The following is a 20,285-nucleotide window of genomic DNA, read 5'->3' on the forward strand; positions in this document are numbered from 1 at the left end:
CACAGTATCCAAAGGCAGTTGGTACAGCAGGCACACACCACCGCTGTCCTTTGCCATTTCTTAGTGAGTGGCCTTTGATGTTCAGGGCTGTTGAATGTAGGGATCTATCTCCAGAAGTACTGACCTTCATTATACTCAGAGGAGCCTCAATGTTCTAAATAAATGGAGTTTGCGGTCTCACCTCAGGTCCCAGAGGGGACTACAATTACTAGTGTGCCACATTTTTGGCAAGTTTTGTCCCATGTTTGAATGAAGGATGTTGAGGCTGAACTACTGCCTCCGCCCACTAGAGGAGTCAGATTCTGCAGATGATAACACGCATATTTGCCATTAGCGTCCCACTTCTCAGAACAACTAAATACTTGAGGTCTGATTAACTAGCATTTAAGAATCCAGTGAGGAATGGATAGTTACAGAAATAGCGTTCTTGCAGTACCCCAGAATTTTAGGAAGGGACTGCCAGGTCCGTGTGGGAGCAGAGGCATCCCAAAACAATAAGGACAGACCCAGCAGTTACCAATTTATAAACAACTTCCTGGCATCTTACAAAAAGAGCTCAAGCCATGAGAAGGGAATCCTTACAAAAACAACATTAACAGAAACAGTTTCACTGTTTGCTTTTGCCCACATGAGGACAGATAAAAGATGAGGTCACACAAAGTGGAACAGCCTGAAACTGTACAGCTCAAACTGCACAGTTTTCTCAGTCAAGTTGACTTATTTCAAGGCCAAATTTCCTCGAGCAACTTTGAAAATTACAGCTTAATACTAGTGGTTTTAATTAGGGCTGGTCATCCATTGTCCCAGACATTGTCCCCAAAATTACAATCCCAGTCTCATAACCTAATGTGATTTATGTTAATACATCATCAGTGTCACTTGAATTTATAGTAGTCCAAGTGGACTGAAGCATTCACAGTTAAAAACCACATTTATAGCCTCAGCACCTGAAGGGCGCCCATCTGTGCTTTCAGAAAAGGGGTTTATTTTATTTTGCACTTGGTAATTTTCATGCCTTTTCAGCATTCACAGTGAAGCCATTTGGTTCATAACAGGATATTAGAGATGCACTCTTCTGGGCTAACAGCAATTACATCCTTGGACTCAATGATTGCTTACAATTATATGCGATGGGATTTGACAGCTAGGTATATAGGATGGAAGGAACCAGCTATTACTATTCTTGGTGGTTCGACAGTTTTAATCTCCAAAGTTGACACTGGTGACTGGTCCACTTGATCAAACAAAATAGAACATGCAGGGGTTGCTTCACTAGTGGATTGCCCTGCCCAGCTTGTAAAGAGACTGAGAACATTGGTCAAAGACCTCTTTGCATATCATAGCAAATTCTATACCATGAGCATTAAAAAAAAAAAAAAAAAAAAAAAAAGAAAGAAAGAAAGAAAGAAAAAAAGGCAAAGTCATTATTCAAAGCCAAAGCACTACTCCAAAATTAGAAAGCCGAGCTAGGTTTCTACCTAAGGTAGAAACCACAGGTACTGGTGAGATTCTGTGAAGGGATCACAGTTTAAATGTAGTCAAGATCAGGGAATTTAAAAGCAATTTGAAGAAGAACATAAAAATTATTCTGAGATCATTTATGTCTTGAGAGAAGAAGGAGGTTCTCAATCCACTGCCTGGGTACAAGTAGCATGGAGTAGGAGGTAAGCTTATCTTTTATGTGATGGAGAGTGAAGGGAGAGAAAAAAAATCAGTGAGATAAGATGCAGCGTGTGCGTGCGCTCCTAGTTACAAAGTTAACTGCAACTCTGCAAATGATTAGCAACAACCATTTCTCAGTTCAAGCACTCTTGTATCCTAATCAGAGAAGTTTTATATTAAGCTTAATTTTCAACATGAAATGGAGCTGATCACATAGCTAAATGATAGTTATGATTCATGTAGGCGTGCTTACAACTGGATGGTTTTTCTTGTATGCAAACAGAATATAGCCAGTGAGTAATTACCTGACCTGTATATAGTGCTCGATGTTTTAATAGAGACTGTTTCACAAAGCTGAAAAAATCACGAGTACAATTAGTCAAGAGAAAAGTCAGGGAATGGTAACAGTCTAGAAGCCACTCATTTACTGAAAAAGAGACTATAAAAACCCCCAACACTATTACCATAAAAAGGACAAATTTTGATAAATTGAAATCTGTAAATAAAACAAATTGATAATGAAGCAAAAGGACACTGAATATTCTGTAAACAATATTTTCATTTTCAAGTCTATTTTAACACAAAAGTAGTGTTGACAGTATACTACCTCATCATTAGATAAAGGGTTAGAGCTGTGAACAACACTGCGGTGCAGTTTAAAGCTACTGAGGCCTAAGCACTTTTAAGTCAGGACTTCAGAGACTGCTAAACGAGCAGGATGAGGGCATTCTGGTCTGCTGACATGAGACATGCTGGTAACTATTAACAGAGGGAAATTCCAGGAGCCTGGAAGGATGCTTGTGTTATGCCAATATTTTATAAACATAAATACAGGCCTGCTAGCCTGGCATCAGTCCTGAGTAAAATAACTTAAGGGCTGACATGGGACTCAATTAATAGAGAAACAAGGGATTGTATAATTAGTACTGATGAACAAAAGTTGTGCTGGTTTTGGCTGGGATGGAGTTAATTTTCATCACAGTAGCCAGTATGGGGCTGTGGTCGGGATTTGTGCTGGCAGCAGCGTTGATAACGCAGGGCTGTTTTCATTATTGCTGAGCAGCGCCTGCACAGCGTGGGGGCCCTTCTGCTCCTCACCCCACCCCACCAGCGAGCCGGCTGGGGGGCACCAGGAGCTGGGAGGGGACATGGGCGGGACAGCTGACCCCGACTGACCCAGGGGATATCCCACACCATATGGCATCATGCTCGGCATATAAAGCTGGGGGAAGCAGGAGGAAGGAGGGGGATGTTGGGTGCGATGGCATTTCTCTTCCCAAGTCACCGTTACAGGTGATGGAGCCCTGCTCTCCTGGAGATGGCTGCGCACCTGCCTGCCCATGGGATGTGGTGAATGAATTCCGTGGTTTGCTTTGCCTGTGTGCACAGCTTTTCTTCACCTATTAAACTGTCTCTATCTCAGTCCATGAGTTTTCTCACTTTTGCCCTTCTGATTCTCTCCCCCATCCCACTGTGGGGAAGTGAGAGAGCAGCTGTGTGGGGCTTAGTTGCTGGCTAGGGTTAAACCACAACAAAGTTTATTAAAAGGTAGAACTTGCCAAATTAATTTGATTTTTATTCTAATGGGATCAAAAGTTTGCTTGCCTGCTGAAAGGTAGCAATGTCACTATAATGGACTATTGCACAACACTAACTTGGTATTATGTGACATGCTGCTGATCCATAACAGTTCAGACTTACCATGGCATGCTAAATGCATTAAACCTGGCTATATAACAAGTTACAAAATGTAAGTGGGAATATATTACTAAGCACATTTCTGAAGGAGTCCCTCAGGAACTTTAGCTCTGTTTAAATACATTGTTAGTGCCAAGGAGGAAAGGAATCACCAACCATGTTCCAATGCTATAGCATTTAGTAAATAAGAACAGTAGAGCTTACTGCTGGAATGATCTGGATTGCTTGGCAAGTTGGAATAATAGGTTTTAATGTCTAGCAACACAGACCATAGGTCTTACAGGACAAAGGATTTAACCCTAGAAAGCAGTCACTTTGGAAAGGCGACTAGGCTGATGTGAACAGTCAATTAAATGTGAGTTCCTGGTGCAGTGCTGTAGGCAAAAAGGCCATGAACACCACAGGAACCTGGAATAGGAAGCAAGTGATACCACCTTTAACTGTGGTGTCACATATACTTCTGACACAGCAAGTACAGTTTTGTTGACTATCACTCAAGAAGGCTGTTGATAAACAGAAGAGCACTCAGGAAACTGCTGCAAGAAAGATGAAGGGGCCGGGAATAATGTTTTATAACAACAGATTCAAGAAGCACAAATGGGTTCAGAGTTTTAGGCCAAGGGCTGATTTGCACAGGTTTTTGTACATATACACAGAAAAACTAATTCAATTGTTACGGAGTCATCTGTGTGACTAAACTGTAAAAAAGCTCTTACCAGCTAGAGTGTGAAGATACATGGATATAAACAACAAACAAGATGCCTCTTTATTAATAATGAGGATAATTAGCTGTACCAATTCACCAGTAATTGAGGTAGTTCTACTTTAACAAAAATTATTCAAGTCTAAACTAGATTTTTTTTCTAAAATCTGTATCGTTTAAACAGAAAATAATTTACAGAAGTCTATAGCTGTAACTTAGAGGCTATGGGATTAAATAGCCAGGAAAGGTCCCATCTGCTCTGATAATCTCTTTTTAGACAAATGTATATGCATATATGCATGTGTATGTATATGCATACATACACATATATCTAAAAATAAGAATAAAACTTAGGGCAAACATTTGTGTTTGATCAAATGCTTTTTTCCTTCTGTGTGAAGTGCAAAGGGGGAAAAAAGAGGCTTTAACAACAGTGGCAATTGGTGCTACTGAAGAGTCTAAACAACAACTGTTCTTATAACTTATTTATTTCTATGCTCATTGCTGCAAAACATAATGAACCACAACTGATATATGGCAAGAGGGCAACTTTTATAAGCTTTGCTAAGTAGCAGAGCATTATGAAGTCAGAACAAAGCTAGAGGGCATTGCTTAAGTGCTTAATTCTCAAGAATACACCAAACTTCTTGGGACTACTGTTTCCAACTAGCTGTTCTTAGAAGCTAATTCTTTGAAGATACATACATCAGCATAACTACTGCTATTTAAGCTGCTGGAGCTGATCTTCTCTGACTTCATCCTGAAATGTAACCTGCAGCAAGACCAAAGTGCAGCTCTTCTTACATACAATCACATAACCGTGCAAGCCAAGGCAAAAGCAAGGTCTTCAAGTGTAGAACTGGAAGCTTTTGTCATGCTCTGGCTGTTCAGGGCTGTCTGCCTGGATACCTACAACACAATCCTACTTTCCTTCAAAGCACCAGTCCCAGAAACAGCTAAGGTAATAAAGCCTCCAGCAAATCAATTCTTGCTACATCCCAGTTTTCTAGTAAACTTTGGTTGTAGACAGAGCCCCTCTTTTTTCTTTTCTTTTTTTTTTTTTCTTTTTTTCTTTAAGACTGAGCTCTGAACTTTCACTGGCAGACTTTGTCACTGTAAAGAGTGCTGGGCTGCATATTGGAAAAACCCACTCCAGCAGGAAGAATATTGTAAGGTCTCCAACCTGCATCATTTCCTAAAAATGACTTCAGCAGCAATATTCACACAGATGTATCCTACGCGTTATTTTATGAGTTCCACACGTTCACCAGTATCACTGTAAAGAACATTAAAAGTAAAACCTTTGCCAGTGAGGTCCATGTCTTGCAATAGAGGATCTGGTTGAATGCAACTTAAATCACATTTTCCTGCCATTCATTAGCTGCACAAACCGCCACCAGTAGTTCCTTTAATTGAATTACAGCCTCGTTGTAGAATCAGGAAATGTGTTTTCTACTCTAAGGGGAAGACAATGTAAACAGAGAGGCTGGCACATGTTCTTTCAGAATACATACATTCAACATTGATTCACAGGCAGATGAAAGCATTATAGCAAAATGTGCATTGGCCAGAAAGTCAACCAGTTATCCCAAAAAACAGAGGTGAGTGACATTTGTTGAACACTGATGGAGATAACCAGACCCCACCTTAATGCTGTTCCTAAAAAAATAGTTCAGTTTCCAGCCACCCAGAACAAAATTACCATCTCCTGATGGCACCTGGTGCTTTTGATGTCCACTAGTTCAGTTGTATCTGCATTCTCCTCCCCATAAAACACAGGGCTGGAAAGGCCTTCCAGACATCCATTTTCTAAAGTAAGTTTCTTTTCCCCGCAGCTCCAATTTGGAGACTCTTTTAAAGCCTCCCTGTTCTGAGGATTATAAATTTTTATCTTGTTTCCAGACTAAGTTCATTCCTGGCCCAGCCATACCTTTTTCTCTTAACTAACGCTGTCCTTTGGTTTAAATATGTTTCTCTTCCTGTTGTTCGTTCCTGTAGTGTATTCATAGATGGACTCTTGCCTCTCATAGCGTACTCTTTCCTTCTCATAAAACGGGTTCCTAGGGTGACTGGGGAATGGACAACCTTTTTCTGCACTTGTTTCAGAGCTAAGAACCCAATGCAAAACTCTATGTAAGATTTCATTCCTGATTTGGGCAATGCATTAATACCCCTTTATCCTTTCTGGATTACTAGAACTGCAATTGCACTTTTCCCCTCTGACAGGTCTGATCCATCCTTTGACTGGCCCTTGCATGTGTTCTTCTCCCTCATCTGATTGCACCTAGATGTTGTATATAGCATAAATTCTTGTTGATCTGTAGGTTCATTATCATGCATTTTGTCTCGCTGAATTTTATCCATTTCAATTCCTTTACATTTTAAAATTCTCCATAAATGTAAACCAATACAAACATCAAATAAGATCACATGTATTGTTAGGAACATCTTTACTTACTACCCTCATTCGCATTTAAATGCTGCCTGGTTTTGTCCCCTCTTCTCCTATTTTCAAAGGGCAGATTTGTTCAAACAATATCTGCTGCTGTATTCCAGTTCTTTCAATGTGCTGGAGTGGAGAGTCCTGTACTCAGGAGAGATCCTGGTAATGTTTGTACAACAGCTGGCAAATGAAATTCCAGATCTTTTCCATATTCAAATATGTTGGTTTCCATAATCAGTTTTCCCTTTGAAACAGAAAATCTGAATCACAAACCTACTTTCCTTTAGCCTTTAATTTAAACAGAGTCAATTTATGATCACCCAAGCTAGGATAATGATTTTCAGCAACTTCTTTATCATATCCTTAACACGTGCAAGAATTACATTTGAAGTCATATCATCTCTTGTTGATTCAGGCATATTTTGATGGGAAAAATCTATTAGATACTATATCCAGAACTATCTGACCTTACATTTAATAGCATTTGCTCTCCAGTCTATTATCTGAAAGATTTGTCTTTGTATGCTAGTTCCCAGTAATATACGGCTCTTTAATAACACTACAAAGATTTTTATGCAGATATGATTCTAATAAAAGAGAGAAGCCTTCTAGCACAAACCTGGCAGAACTTTCTATCCGTGCTCTCCCCTTCTGGTTCTTTACAGCCTGTCTTGCCATTAGCATGAGACGGAAAGGGGAGCAGCTGTCATACCTGGAATTCTCTGGATAATGCAGAAGGATTTCAGAGAAGCAATTTACACAATGTCCAGGTTGTAAGGAAGATTGAGAAGTTTGAAACTGCACCATAAAGTCAACCTTTTATGCTAGAAAAAACAAATAACACAGTGCCTGCATTAGTTCTGTTTGCACAAGCATTAGACTGTGCCACAGCCAGACAACAGCTAGAAGGCAATAGCTGTGAAAGCTTATTTTGTTATCACTGTTGATCCCATCCGCAAAACATTTTCTACCATTATGAAAAATAGGCTCAGTGATACCCTTGAATCAGAATCTTCAGCTTTTGCTTATAGAGGCAAAACCAAGGCCTTGAAAATATTACTGTTGAAAAAAGCTGCCAGATCTTTCTCTCTAAAGAAACCACAACTGGTTGAACGGTGAAGTCCTTCACAATAGGCAAGCCACAGCACTTTTATCACCACAGAGTATCTGGCCCTTGATACCACATGAATGTGCTGTGGGGTTTTTTTTCCATATAAATATTCTTAGCATTTGGGTTTTTCTTGATTTTTGGTGGACTGAACTCCATGAGGAATCGGTGGTGAAATACAATGACATTTCTCACATCTGAGCACCATGAGAATCGCCCTGCCCTCCTCCACATCCAGCCCATGGAGAAGTGTGCCATAAAAACAATGTAATTAAATAACTGACTTCTTAAAAGGCAGCTTTCCTTCCTAGCACTTGGAAACATCCTCCTCCCACACAAACATGGTAGAGTTGATTTTACAGCTTGTTTGGATCACACAGGTAGGAGCTGATTTGCTTTTGTCAGTTGTCACTAAGAGGGTGAGAAAAACTAGTTTTATAGGAGGCAAAACCCAAGCTGACTCCAGGCCATAAGAATGCCCTGCTCTATCTAACCAGCTCACCAGAGGTATGGGTTTGGCACAGCACCGTGAAAAATTATACCAGATAAATAAATGCAGTTCTGATAGACTCCATTGCTGTCCCTGGACAACCCACATCACTTCCTTTCTTCCTCCATTCAACAGTCACCAGGTAAAGTCTCCCTGAAGACATAAGAAAATAACACCATCGTGGTGAACTCTTGGTGAAAAATGAGACTAGCAAACGAGTACAAGCCTTGCACAGAAAAACCACAGAAGGCTCACCTGTTTACAGTCAACTTTTTTTTTTTAAAAAAGAATTAGTGGTGTCCCGTACAAGGCCCATACCAATATCTATGTGTTATACCCATATACCCATACAGCTTTCTCATACTGACGATCTCCAGCTTAACCATGAGCATTTTGAAGGGGAACTCAATGTCTGTAATTGTCTTTGAAGTGATGCAGAAATACCCAAATATCCAGACAGTCCAAGTAAGATTCTAGGTGAACAGGGAGTTACTCTGATAAACTCTGATTACTCTGAGCAGCTGGAAAGCAAATTACTAGGACAGCTATCACCACCAACCAGCATGAAGGTGTTCCCCAGAGAAGTGATAATGGCTGTGGAGCCATCCCAGTGGCATTTTACTTCCTTACATAGGAAATCCAAGGCTAGGAGACAACAGAATCATCATCTAGATTTGCAGATGGGATCACTTCAGAAAAAGCTTACCAGCAGCCTGTCTCATCTTTCCAGTCTTTAATAGTGTCAAAGAGCTCCAGGTCAGGTGTTCTGCAACGGGAGGGTATCTACCCATCACATCTCAGGCCTCAAACAGACAGGTGTATCTAGCATCAGCTGTGAGCCTATTTATTGAAAGGACCCTAAAAGCAAGAAGGTGAAAAAAAAACAAAAAGAAACAGAGAAAGAGTAGCAATCCCTCAAGGAGCAACCAGAGCTCTGCAAGACCTAGCATAAGGCTGTCAAATACAGCAGCCAGGCACTGACAGGTTCAGTGACAGCCTCCAGACAAGCCACTGTCAGCCTGTCCTTGCTAGTATCTAGAAGAAGAGGTAATTCCCTCTGAACCAGCTCTCCACAGGCTGTTGTCTGCCTGTTAAGGCATGAGCTCGGACAAGGCACAGAACCTATGGGCTTCTTGTAGGGCACAGCCACCATCCCACACTCCCTATACCTTTGGGTGTAACACCCCTTTAGTCAAGGCCTTTCATATTGACATCTTTTGTTTTTCTGGTTTCTTTTGAAAAGAATTATTTCTGTGAGGGGAGAGGCAGGGTCTGCACAGTGGAGAGAGCCTGACCCATTTCCCTTTGGGTGCAGCATGCTTCTTGTGGCACTATGATGACAGAGTCTGCTCTGTTGGGAGGCCCTTGTTTCAAAGCAGGCTACTTCCACAGTACTTATTGCATGGACAAATTTTATAGCTGCAGGTTTACATACAGGAGCAAAGTACCCAAGAGTTTTAGTTAAAGCTATTTAAGATGTTTGATAAGAGAAACTGCAGAAGAGTCTCACAAAGTTTTGCATGAAGCAGTGACCTCTCAGGAGATTAACCATGACAGCAACTCTAGGGTCCTAATGAAGGGGTGCCATTGCTGTGGCATACGAAAGAAGGTGCAGCATCCTGCCCAGTGGGCATTTGAGGTGCAACAAGCCCAGAAGCACAAACATTTCTGTCATTGTGGGATTTTTACCTCACCGAGCAATCTGGTAGCACTTCCAGTTTCTTGAAATTGCCATCTTGAGGCATCCATCTAATTTTCTATGCTCTTCCTGTAACTGAGTTCATCCTGCAAGCCTGGAAATAGAGATAGACTCCACCACGTCCATGCTGCCGAGGGTCGAGTCGTCTCCTCACACCTTCCAGTATGCACATTACCAGAAAGCACAAGAACGTCCTCCCATTTCCTAGTGGCAGCGGGATTTAGCATAGCTTGCAAAACACTTTGCAAGTCTCTGATGGCAGGTGCAATAGAAACATTATTTACTACTATATTTTCTTGGCATCTTTCCTAGATCTTCCTTGGAGCAGATGGAGAATGAGCAGCACTAACACTGAAGCTGTGGGTGCAATCATTCACACATGCCTAATATTCCTCTGAGTAGTAATCACTTCTTTCAGTATGGAAAAGCGTGCTTACCATTGGTGCTACAACAGCCAGAGCCCTTCCCTTACACAGCAACCCAGAAGATACTATTCACAAGTGCTCCCCTGGGTAGTTAGGAAGGGGCTGGTTGCTGCCATGAGCTGTAAGTGACCAGAGCTGAGTTACAGCAAAGGAGCAGTGATAGAGAAAAATATGTGAAGTATTTTCCTCCACCCCCAGGGGACAGGTTGCTATCCTATTACCATGAAGCAGGGGGAAGTGGCGGAAGAAGGCTTTGAGTATTGTAATCAACCAACCTTGTGGGAACAAGGAAATACTGTTTCTTGCAGAATAGTGTGAGCAACCAGATGCATTAGGAATCCCAAATCCTCAGCACACATAAGTCACCTTAAAATCCCCTCTGATACTTCCTCCCCTTTCATTTCACAGCCCCTAAGAGGCAGTGAGAGCACATGCCCTGTACATGAGCCAAAGACACAGTTTGCTCAACCTGGGAGGTCAGCAGCAGGTGCAGAGCATACCTTCATGGGGAATGTTTCTCTGGGTGTAACCATACTTGCCCTACATGGCTATGCTCAATCTGGAACATAAATAAGGGTTTCCTGGATTAGTCCAAATTTCTTGCAAAACATGACAGAACAAATAGAAGGGGGGGGGGGTGGGGGGGGGGGGGGGGGGGATGATGGATGCTCAAAACAATTTGAAAATATTTGTGTAGTGAAGACTGTTGTTATACCAGCTCAGTCACAGCAATTTAAATGCACATCCTGGTGTACGCTGGCATTCCTTTCCCGTGTGGACAGGATTCCCAAAGCTAATACTCTGAAGTACCCTGTACCCACTGATTTTGTTGTGGCCATCCCAGCCAAGCAGGCAAGCAGAATACCAGTTACTTGCATTAGAGCCTCATTTTTGGCTCTAAGGATAAAACTGGGAACAAACACCTATGTCAGCCTTGAAAAAGGCCAATGCAAGATCTGTTCATATTCTGTACTTCCCTTCCCTCTTGGCCTCCCTTCAGCCTTTGAAGAAGCAGGTGCAGGTGACAAACTGTCCTTCTGCAGGGAGGGGTGGGACAGGGTATTGCCCAGGTCCTGCATTCCCGCATAACCACGTCATCGTCTCTGCTCCTTCAGAGGACAGGCAGCTCCCTCTCCTGGTGGGGCCACTCAGGCCATGGGGCAGGGCTGGGTTAGGCCAGCGGGGGCCACAGGCGGAGCTATACACAATAGTAAAAGACACAGAGTATCAGACACACCGCTTTTTATATCAAAATCCTTTCCCTTTTCTATCAATGGATACTATTTTTCAGTATACATAAAAATGAGAGGCTTTTTCTTTATTTCAGCCCCTCACACCCATAGCTGCAGTTCTTCAGTATGCTTTAAACCCACCACCCAACCCCCCTCCCATCAATTCTCACACATTTAGGATAAATAGAGCCAGAGAAAGAAAAAGTGCTGATGGGCTATGGGACAGAGAAGGAGCAGGGGAAAAAAATAATTAGAGACTCTGAGCCAGGCAGAGAGAGATGGAGCAAGCAAAAATAGCCAGGGGCAATGGGGGGGCAGAGGGAGGGAAGGCGGGAGGATAAAAAGCAGGAGCCAGAGCTGAGCAGAGAGTCAGGCTTCAGACCTCCGACATAGCGGCCTCACTTCAGGCCTTTGTTGGGCTTCAAGGCTTCGATGTACCTGCTCCAGTTTGGGCCTTTGCCGGGCTTCAGGGCTTTAACGTAGCTGCCCCACTTCAGGGCCCTGATGTACCTGCCCCACTTTGGGCCTTAGACAGGCTTCAGGGCTCTACGTACCCGCCCCAGTGAGGGCCTTCTCCGGGACTCGGGACTCTGATATACCTGCCCCAATTCAGGCAACTGCCAGGCTTCAGGGCCTAAATGTACCTGCCCCACTTCAGGTCTTTGTCGGGCTTCAAAGTACTTGACATAGTTTGGGCCTTTGCCAGGCTTCAGAGCTCTGACATACCTGCCCCACTTCGGGCCTTCACCGGGCTTCAGCGCTCCGACGTACCTACCCCAGTTCTGGCCTTCGCCAGACTTCAGGGATCAGACATACCTGCCCCAGTTTGGGCCTTCGCTATACAATACGCACGTACAAAAGGGATTAGCCTACAATACCCTGATTCAAGCAATAGAACAGATAAGCAAGGCAAAGCACCTAATCATTACTACTCCAGGTTAGCTACAGCAATGACGAAAGATACATATTCCTATTTCCCTAATACAGTACCATCCTCCAGATACGCAGGCACTGGGAAGCCCCTCTCACAGCGAGGATTTGGAGACCCTCTCCAGGCACTGGGGAAGGCCTACGCAGGGCATCCCCTCATAGCTGAGGTCTCCAAAGTTGCTGCAAGAGGGTCCAGCTTTTATACTATTGAATAAACATGCTCACCTAATGGCAAATGTGGAAACATCTGGCTTCACTCTCTTCCCAGATCCCACCAAAGCCTGGCCAGGGCTCAGGGAGGACCCAAGGGAGTTTCCTTTATCTACTGGATTTTGCCCACCTGGTTCCAAACAAGGCCAAACAGCTGGATTCACGGCCTTGGCCACCTGCCTCTGAGCAAGGAAGGATGCACTATCTCTTCACTCATGATTATAGTTTACGTAAGCTACATCTTTCACTAAGGATCATACATAGTTCACTAAGGATCGTGCGCGTTTCACTGAAGTTTGGGTACTTTATATATATATATTTATACATATATCTCTATAACATTCAGTTGGCAGTTCCATCTAAAGGTCAACTTTGGCTCAGGGCCTGTTGCTCAGGCCTTAGTACATCAGGCCTTCACTGATTTTTAGAATCTTCACTAAGTTTTAGGGCCTAAACTTATGTCAGTTATAGTCTTTGCTGAGTTTTCAGGCCTTTGCCCAGTTTTAGCCACACAGTTTTAGCACCTCCACAGCTGCAAGCAGGGCGAGAGGCAGCAGCCAGCAAGACCCCAGCTAGGGCTGCCACACCACGCACCTACACCTCACTGGCCAGGTCTGCAGTACCGACTTTTATTTGCCAGGTGGCTGCTGGGGCCCATCTGCTGCCTCAGCTCACCTAGGGAACAGGTTGCACGAGGACTAAGTTGCCCACTCCCTTGTCTTCTGCCCACAGGGACTAATCCAGCAAGCACAGACTGACTTCTCCACATACAACCAACATACTCCAGATGAAAAGCAAAAATAGGAAAAAAAAAATACATTGAAGACCATCTGGTAAATGTCTTTCATCAATGTCAGGTAGCCTTCACCCTGCAGCTGAACTTCAGGCCAAGTTAGTTTGCAAATATTTCTAGATGAAGGAAATGCTTGGAGATAAGAAACATAGCGAGTTATTTGCATTTCAGTCAGCCCCAGTCAATGGTGGGGCCCCATTCTTCTCCCCCATACAGTGAAAAACAACCACTGCCACATGGTGCTTCACATGAATTAAGGAAACACAGCATGCAGTGGAAATCCTCACGTGACAGATGGGGGTTTGTGGCACAGGACAATTAGGCGACTTGCTAAAGGTCTCGCTATGTCTGTAGCAAAGCCAAGGGCTGAATAAAGATGTCAAATGCCAGTAACACTCTTCTGCTTTCCCCCAGGGGACTAACTAAAAATTAAGGCTATAAAAATCTACCTCAATGAAACTGGCATGGAAAAAATACCTCCCCTGCCAAATTGTATCCTTACCTCCGTTTTTCAGAAGGTATCTCTGTCCATTCCTCCCCTGACCTCTAGTGGTTTAGGCTGTGTCCGATGTAGAAGAGTGACTAAGCTGAAGTTAAAAGTGACTGTGCTAGTACTGGCCTGGTAAAACGCAGTCTTTCTCTAGTAAAAACAAGTGTACAAGCAGAAACTGAATCCTAACAGCCTCCAAATGACATTTGGAAATTCTAGAGTTTGAACTAGACAAGCCTGGTTTGTTTTTACTGTTTCTATTCTGCGAAAGCAAAGAATGTTTTTCAGAGGAAATATTAACCTTCATTAGCCCTTCCTAAACTCAAGCATGTGCAGGTTTCTAAGGAATCAGTCTGTGAGAGGAACAGACTGAACATGGGAGGGGGAAGAATTCAGGAGGTGCCGATAAACCCAGATAATAGAGTGACATCAGAATATGGGACAGTATCCTCAGAGGCATGCAACAGCATAGTAGCAGCCCATTAAAACAATCATGTTCCTGTAACCCAGATAATCCAGATGTGATTGCCTATAAAATATCCTTGCTTGGTTAAATAGATAAAAACATATCATGCTTTAGTTTTGAGCTTTCTAGGTGGAGGGTGCCATAGATTTACAAAGTACTGTTTAGTGCTGCATTAATTGCATAGGCTAGTTTATGAAGAAATAAGACTTGAACCAGAACATGCCTGATACCCAGTTTCTTTAATGAATTAATGCACTGTTTGTAAAGACAGCTATAAGGTCATTGTGCCTTAGCTCTAATTGCCATATGATGCAAATATGGATATGCCAACCGAAATCCTGGCATTTTGCTCCACTAAAGGAACAAACACATTTCCAAAGGAAGATTTACCCCATCTAAGTGAATTTACTATCATAACTTGGGCCAAAGCTTCCTCTTCCATTTCATGTCTACATGTCAAAAAAACAACAAAAAAACCAAACCACAAAAAGCAAGGAAAATAACATATTCCCCCTTCTATCCTTTTGGCACTGCAATCAGAGACCAGACAAAGGAAGAAGTCTGGCTCACCTATCCAGCTAACTTTGAAATAGTTAAAACATGCTTTTAACTGCACAATATCCTCCTATTGCCTTGGTCTTTAGGCCATTTGGGCAGTGAGTGCTACTGCTTTGTAAGGGATCTAATGCACATCTAGCCCTATGTGCTAAATAATTAATAGTGAACATGCTTACAAATTGAATTTTCCTTCTGCTGTCTGCATGTATTTCACTCATTGATGATGAGGCACCTCACAGGACTGTTAAGTACTAAAAACTCACCCCAGCAGCTGACCTTGACAGCCTGCACTATGAGGAGCAGGGGAACACCTCGCACGATAAGCCTTACACCAAAAAATATTGGAATTGCTTCCACGGGTGATGCTGCCTCAGAAGTCGTGCTATACAGTCCTTGCCAGAACAGGGGACTAGTAGTCCACGAGCCTGCTTTTGGTACTAAAGTGCTGTACCTTTGACAAAATACACTGTTTCCCATGCAGTTTCCTTGGCAGCCTCAATTTGGGGTAAAGAGCCAAGAGGATACCTAGCCTCTTCTAATTGGAAGGTGGCAAGTGCTTTATAGATGCTTGTTGCATGCATTGATAAATGCTATTTCTCTCCTGGGAGTGCTTCCTGTATGCCTGCTGTGTTCATTTAGATGGATGAAGATGTAGCCTGGTGTTTTTTGAGCTGCCTTTTAGAGATACATATCTATATATTTATATATATAGATATATATATATGTGAATTTCCATTCACCTACATCAGGCTCTGAGCTCTATCATCTCTTCAGGCTAGTGCCAGAATGAGGCTGTTAGCTTATAGACAGCCAGCTTCTCTCATACTTAACAGGGGATGGGGTGGTGGGAACACACAAAAAAAATGCTTAGAAGAGAGCCAGCTTTTTTTAGTTTCTATTTTCCAGCAGGAAACTAAACCAGAATTTCAGTACACACATTTAAAGGAAAGAAGATACACGTTTTGAGGAAAGAAGATACTTTTAGAGTATGCAACAGGAGCGTGATACTACTTGAGGGTTACACAAAGGCACAGTAGACTGCACACCAACTTGTCTTATCACACTAAGGTATAGTAAGGGTAGAGCATTTACAGCAGCATCTCCAAATTTTCTCTGAATGTGAGACCCCATTCTGCTGAGAACCATAGTTATACTTCAGTTATTTTAGATCAGTATGTTACCAACCATCCAACGAATCAGGCACAGCAAACAGAAGCATCTGCAAAAAGCAGTATTAGCAGACCTGGCATTCAGACTAAGTCCAATATGTAGTTCAGTGCTATATGAAACAGTAATATTTATGCTTTTTTGTAGCTTATGAGACCTGTAGTGACCCTCAGTCTTCTGCATGAACACAAACTCTCCTTTAGTTATAGAAGAGGCATAAAGGTCTTTGGACCTAAGGAAGAAAGATGTTGAAATAATAAGATAAATTTAGCTTGCTGTATTTGAAGCACCAGGAGATCCGTAACTGGGTTAGTGGTCTTGTGAGACTAACTTTTGCTCTTTACGGGAAGACTTGCACACCTAGCCTTCATTACCAGTGTTTTGGGGTAAAACCACAAGCGATGCTTTTACCCAAGCTGTCCTGGTATTCCTCCCGTGCTTCTGATAACAGCAGAAACCACTCATTGCTCTCTGGTCTATGAAGTAAAGCAGTCCTTGCAAGAGGAACAAGGACAAAGATTACAGCAGAAATGGACTGTGCTTTTTCTAACCAGGAATAGTTCCAGGTGGTCAATGGCTCTTAATCTGCTGTTGACTTAGAAATGGATTTTCCCATAATCTCCTTGTATGAAAGACACAGTAAAAAGCAAGAGGAGGGTGGGAAAAGGAGCCTGGAAAAGGTGTTTTATTACTCAGTAAGAGGCAAAGCAGGTCTTCCCTGTTATTTTTAACTCCAAGGACCTGCTCTCCTTCCCAGCTTAAAGTCTGGAGTTTCAGCCAAAAAACAGATCCCAGACTACCTTCAAAGCCCTTACAGGGCTTACATTAGGATAGCAGCAGGAGTCTTTGCATGCACTTGTCAGTAATGCTAAGAATAAAACCATTTGCAGGAGCAAGGATCTGTTTGTGAACAGAAAGCAAAAAAAATTCACCTATCTTTCCTTGTAGCCAGTTTTTCAAACTGTTCCTGGCATCACATGATGTTCCTTAAAGCAACAAGAAATTCTCATCCACCATAAAATACTTTGTCCAATACCAGAATAAGAGAGACATGGGTGGAAGGACACATTAGTTACATACCTGCAGAACACCCAAGTGTCATACAGCACTTGGCAGGTACCATTTAACACCAGATATATAAAAAAAATAAATTGTCCAAGCTACAGGCAGAGGGGTTGGGTACATGGAGGAATACAAGGTATTCCATCTTCTTTGCAGAAGTTTTGCTACCTATTAGAAAAGTCACTTAAAACTATTAGCTTTACAGTAATGCTTTTTTATTTGCCTTCATTGATGAGTGTTCCCAGAAGAGACTGCTATTTTCAACTTTCTTCTACCTAACCCATTCAAGATGGGTAAGAGCAACCTTATTCTCCTAAAAGTCAAAGTTTCTTCCACACAGACTTGATCCTCACCCCAGGTTTGCAGGAGTGGAACACAGCCAGATCCTTCAAGGCATTTCCAGCTGACATGGTTCAGGTCTGTCTTTCTGTTGTGACCATCTTATAATTTACTTCCCCTAGGATTCAGACATACAAAAATTGCCAAATGCCCACCAGTCCTCACTCCCCCTCACACAAGCCCCCCTGAGTCACATGCAGAAACCCTGATAGCCACTTGCTGTTCCTAAAACATCTGATTCCTGCCCTGGTTTGTTATTGCAGGGCTGTGCTTGGCCATATGTGCCTTTTGAAAGGGACAAGAAGACTCACACTTCAGGCTGAGTGAGATTTTCACATGCTTTCAGTTTTGTTCTCTTGTCTGCTAAATTTTTGTTCGAGGTATTGCTTTGAGGCAGTTAAAATTATTTATTTGCATTAAAAGTAACGTCAGTCATTTATGGGTTTGGTTTTTTACATATCCTCGGCTTGAATGAAGGACAGATAGAAATGTCACTGTTCTTAAGAGCCACATACAGTTTAGCAGCTGACATATGGCCCGACTGTCTGAATGCCGTTCCCTGCCGTGAGGGCAGACAGCCACGCGCTGGACGTGCGGTCCAGAGGGATGCACAGTACTCACATCACACACCCCTCCAAAGCAGGCCCAAAGTGTGACAACAAGGCCCCAGTTGTCATGTGTCACAAAGACCACAGAAAAGGTCAGGTCACTGCAAGTGCCTTTGGTCCCGAGAGGGCATTGCTGAATAAGGAGTGCCCTGACAGTCCTAGGAAATGGCCATGCTATGGGGCAGACATAAGCTCCAACAGCACCAGTTAATGCCAGTTAATGGGAACATCAAAATTTGTTCCTAGCCTGAAAGTGGTAATAAGTTTAACCTTGAATACAACAGGATACATCATGCACACCTAAAAGATTTTAGCATCACTCACAGGACTAGTCTTTGCAAGAGTTTTAGGGTGGGCCTGTATGTGTTTGACTAGCCGGAAGATATCTTGATTTCACAAAGAGGATCTACAAAATCAGATCAGTTAACGCTGCCAGTGACACTCCACTATAACAAATTACTATAGAGACCCAGGCTCTGATCAATCATCACATCTACAAAGACTCCCACTGGCCTCATTCTTTAAAGTCAGACAAGTTCCCTGAGACTTTAGCATCGTTTTTTTCTGAATACACCTAATGGAGCACATATCTCAGTCACTAATGCTTTAGAAAATACCACTTCTCACAGGCCATTGCATTTTGTTACCAGGCCTCATTTTCTAGCTGTTATTTACACAGGCTTCATTACCTTAACTGCTGTCCAGCTCATGCTCTCGGATGTACTTAACCTCACAAACACCCAGCGACATTAGCATCCCCGTTTTAGCAGTGAGGACCTGAAGCATGACAACTACATCTCTACTGTACTGGGGAAGGAGGGAAGTACCTCGGTAACTTAGAATAACTGGGTTTAAGAGACTCAACACTATTGCACAGGAAGGTTGTGGCAGAGTAGGGCTTCTCCAAGTCCTGTGCAAATGACTGCCTCTGTTTAACTTTCTGCCATAATTCCTTAAAAAAAAAGGAAAAGTATTGGAGGAGAGCCTACTGAGTCCTTTGAGAAGTTTTCCAGGAGGAGTTTGCTGTCAGCTTGGGTGTCATTGTGGGGATACTGCTGTCTCTTCAACACATACAGTTCATCAGCACAGAAACATAGGAGACCAAAACCAACAGCCAGAACTAAGAATGGAGAAAATTTCCTCCTTAATTTTCACACTCCTGGGGAATTCTTGTTCAGATCTATTTTGACATGATTGCTTTGGGGTTTAATGATAATAAGGATAAATTTAATTGCAATCTTGCTATTCCCTCTGAAATCATAAGGGATACATGTAAATAATTTGAAGGGAATAATCTTTTTTCACTGCACTTTCCCATAAAGGAAACCAACGAGGGAAAAACCATCCGTGCATCAGTGTCGATAAAACAACCTCCAGAGGTGTGTTCACTTTATACCAGAAGGCACTGGACTAGATTGCATCCTCAGTAACGTTAATTTATATGCAAGGCTCTCAAAGACTGGATTTGGGAAGTATTCCAGCAAATAAAGAGATTCCCTGTGGTCACTTCTAAGTTGTACACAGTGATTATTTTTCTTTCTCTTTCCCTGTTTTGATGAGACTGGGGTTACTCTAGGTATGCTGCCAATTCCCATTCATTTATCTTTTTACCATCTGCTTCTGGTAACTTTTGTGTGTGCCAGATGCTTTGGATTTTTATTATCTATAGCTAATGGAACTATTTGGGAGTCTCTCCCTGTCTATTCTCCCCTCCCTTTCTCCCAGTCCTTAGCATGCAGTAGTGGAAAAGGAGAGAAAAGAATGATGCTGTTAGTCATAAGATGCTTTGACTTAGCATCTCTTGCTTAATAGAATCTGCATCAACACATCATGGTACACTATAGCATCAGTTAGTAACATATCATAGTTGAATTTCAACAAGTTTCCCTGTTCATAAAGTATTTTTGATTACCCCTCAGTTTTGTTGCTAACAGCCAGAGCCCACAACCTTTCTACAAAAAGTGGAACTTCTTCATGTTTATGGGGACATGCATGGAGCGGTGTCATTGTTATCAAGACAGAGGAGAACTAAAGAACTCTTTCTTTTTGGCAGTACCACAGCCAGGGTATCTTTGAGACAGAAGTCAACTCCATGGCATGATTTTCTGCAATATGAAGGCATGGTTACAAGGACCCATAAAAAGACACTTTTCTAGATCAAATTAGCCCAGCAGAAAAAGAATAATAGGAAAAAACCAAAAA

Source organism: Falco naumanni, chromosome 1 (genome assembly GCF_017639655.2).
Source record: "Falco naumanni isolate bFalNau1 chromosome 1, bFalNau1.pat, whole genome shotgun sequence".
NCBI lineage: Eukaryota > Metazoa > Chordata > Aves > Falconiformes > Falconidae > Falco > Falco naumanni.